The sequence below is a fragment of the Microchirus variegatus genome (genome assembly GCF_963457635.1).
Source record: "Microchirus variegatus genome assembly, chromosome: 22".
In the NCBI taxonomy this organism is placed as follows: domain Eukaryota; kingdom Metazoa; phylum Chordata; class Actinopteri; order Pleuronectiformes; family Soleidae; genus Microchirus; species Microchirus variegatus.
The window spans coordinates 13,285,589-13,289,276 of record NC_139823.1 but is presented as its reverse complement, the minus strand read 5'-3'; positions in this window follow the sequence as shown (position 1 = coordinate 13,289,276).

The following is a 3,688-nucleotide window of genomic DNA, read 5'->3' as shown; positions in this document are numbered from 1 at the left end:
GTCTTAACCGCTTTTACATGTCATGCAGGATGTGCAGTTAATGTAAATGTAAAAATGCCCCAAAATGTTATTTGCAAGACCTCATCGGTACCTTGTGAGCAGTCGGCCTCGTCTAAACAAATGTATTATCATACTTTTTGATTTCTCTTGTTATCTTTTTTTTTTTACTGTTTATTGTGATTTATAATTTTTCGGCATAGATTAACTCTTAATTTTGTATTTATCTTGCATTTTATTTGCAAATATCAAATAATTTATCAATAATAAACATGTTTTGATGGAGATGGTACTGGTGCACATATTTAAATTACACAGTGGTTTGGCTATTCTATATCTGTCTGTAATTATTTTTTTTATTTTTTATTTTTAAATAAATGTGTCCAAAGTACAATTTTTTTTTTTAAATATACAATTACAGTGCCTTTGTACATCACGGATTCATGCCTGACATTTGATTTGCATTTTAGCTAAGTTCACTTTGACAAGTAAGTCCAAACATAATATAATTTGTTGTTTCCTGCTGCTAGTGTTTGTTTGCAGATTGTAATTCCATATCCAATCTCACAGTCTCACAGAATAGGTGGTTTCTGTATTTGAATAGCAAAATTGTTTGCCTCAAACTCAAGATATCACCAATGGGTTAAAGGTATTTTAGTCATTAAATTTGTCCTCTGAAGTTAAAATAAAATAAGATGCATTCAATGCATGATCCCTTCTATTTACTTTATATATCAAAATCCCATTATTTCTATATACAAACACCACAGACATGTTACTGGTAACATAACACCTGTGCAATTCCTATTGTGACCTGTCAAACTGGCTGCTGTGATGAAGCCCTCTAAATTTGTTCATGTCTGGTTTGGGCCTCTAGGATGTGTTTGTAACTTCCTGTTTTATTTTGAAGTGAAATGGGACATAACACTTTACTTCCTGTCTTTCCTGTCTGCTAATAGGTACCTCCTTGTCTCTCGGTGTGTGGACATGTCTTCATTGTGGACATGGCTGTCTCGCTGTTTTCAACAAACTGTAAGTTTCACTTCAGACTAGTTTTAGTTAGTTAAAAATGTGTTAGCTTTAATTTAATAATAAGTATAAGTAAGTATCTTAAAAAACCCTTAAAAACAAAATTACATTTTGTCAACAGTCCACAAGAAAGTAAGCTAAAGTGCAGTTCATGTGCCAGGTAATAGCCAACAGATTTAAGACACACATTGTTATGTCTTACAGATCCACGTATCTGGTACCGTTTTTTCAAGCGAGTCACTCTAGTAGTTACAAGATCACTTTTACTTAACCTGGTATGGGGTTTACTAGCAATATAATATCATAGCATGTAAGCAGGTCAACACAGGTCCAAGATACCACACACGTGAACATAAATCATAACAAATAAACCTCATGAGATGCATCACGTTGCTTGTGAGCCCGGAGTTGCAGGGTGATCCATTTGAGGAAATTAAAAAATAAACCAAAAAACCCTTAGACTAGAGGTTTGATTCACTTAGATGAACCAATTCAACTCACTTTACTACATGACAAATAAGCAAAAACACATTTATTCTGAATTGATTTCAAAATACACTTCATATTATGTTTGAAAACTAAGCACATTTTTTTGCCACGATTTTAGTTATTTTTGTAAACACAGTTTCGGTTATCATGTTTTGTTTTTTTAACTCTAGTTTTTATTTTTTATTTCGCTTAATGAAACTGTAACTTTAATAACCTTGGGGTGGACAAGACTGTTTATTGTTGGCTGTTGAAAGGAAATTAAGATGGCTAATTTATTTTTATTCATAACTATTTTAACGTCTTCAGGTTAGGGGTGTACGCCGGTTCATTGTTCTGACTTTCAAAAACTGAACAAAGCCTTTGTTAATGTGATGGATAACACCTGTGCTTTTCCTGTCAAAAATAGCTGCTGTGAAAGTGGCCCATTCTCACAGTAAAAGGCTTTACACAATGCCTAATGTGTGTCAAAATGCTTCAGTGTATGATGAGCACTTCATGGTGATTTTGTAGCCATTGTTGTCCTCTGTACACAGTACATCACATAGCTTTTGTTGCTCTTAGATTATGACTGAGAGCAAATCAAAAAGGCTTGAACTTTCCCTGACTCTGAAGTGAACAGCTTATCGGCCACATAGTTCTTTTCCAAATTCAGTCTTCTTTTTGTACCATTTCTCCTACTTCTGTGCTATTTTGTGTAATATAATGTACTTTATATTCTGTATACTTACTTTAGAGTCTAGAGAATCTTTATCACTCTTCTTCGTAACATTGTGCCACTTGGATTGACGAGCAGTAACCCAAATAACAGCAGAGAGTAGCATTTGGCAATAAGACGCCAGTCCATCACTGCTTTAAGTGCACTGATTGATCCAAGTGGAAGTAGAGAAAGTAGGAAACAGTCTATTTTCTTGTTTACACACCACCACGGGAAACAACTCGACAGATTTTCCTGTTTAATTGGCAGAAGTGATTTGCACCCAAATACTCGGGAGTACGAATGGATTCTGAGCAGTGAAGCTTTAAGATGTGACTCATCTATGTGACGTGCTTGGTTGTATATCGCACATTTTAATGCAAACCAAGTGTATTGTTTTGATCATGCTGGACAGGAAATTACAAACGTCAGTGTAGACCGAGGTTACAATATTGTTATATCTTTTCTCTGCTTCTTTCCCATTGAACAACATTGTAAATAGGCACTTAAGAAATTAAAAGTATTAATAGATGTTCCACTGAGTACTTCAACTTAGTGGAACATCGACTATTCTTGTCTCATGAAAAATAGGTTTTAAGTAGAAACTGATGTGAATTTAAGATAGTTATGTGCACAGTTACTTTGATTGAAGGTCCTTTTTTTTTATGTGCTGCAACCTTGTGTTTGGTGTCTTAAGGGTTCTGTTTTAGTTTCAATTAATGATTTCGGAGGACCCCTGAGAAAGCTGTGACTTTTCACACTGGTGCTGCAAATACTTGTCTATTTCCACATCCACTATTTGTAGCTAAAGATAAACGTAAACCTAACTTTAGAGTTGTGTTTCTTGCTCTTGTTTAGCTCTGTTCTGTCGTTTGTCCCTCCTGAAAATATCTGTTTGTTTTTCACCAGCTGTTTGGTCTCTTTGACTGTCCACAGGTTGGTACTGAGCAGGTCATGTATAGATGTTTTTTTTTATATAACCTTGTTTGGCTAAACATGCTGGAGGAGAGAGTGATTAAAGTGGTAGTGTTGATTTACAGTTGTTGTTTTTATATCAAGTCATTTATTCCATTAAAGAAAATGTGGTGTAAGGTGGAAACCTATACAAGGATTGTCTTGCAACAACAACAAAAAAATCAGTTCAGTCATTGCATGATGGAAATGACCCCTAAAATTAAACATAAGATACAATGATAAGTGCTTTCAACCGAGCTTCCCTTTGTTGCTGCTAAGTCTATTGACAGACGCAGGTCAGTCATTGGTTTTTAAAAAAGCATTGGCTCTAAAGTAAACAATATCTGTCAATGTCACTGGATACAGAAAGAGGTGTGATAAAGGCTTACGTTGGACCCGTATAAAAGTGGGATGGGGGTGTGTATAAGAACAGAAGAGCAGTTGGGACGGATACTAACGCTTTTTATTCAATGGAAGTGGAATCGAGCTGAAAGAAGGGGACAAAATCTTTACTTATTAGTTAAA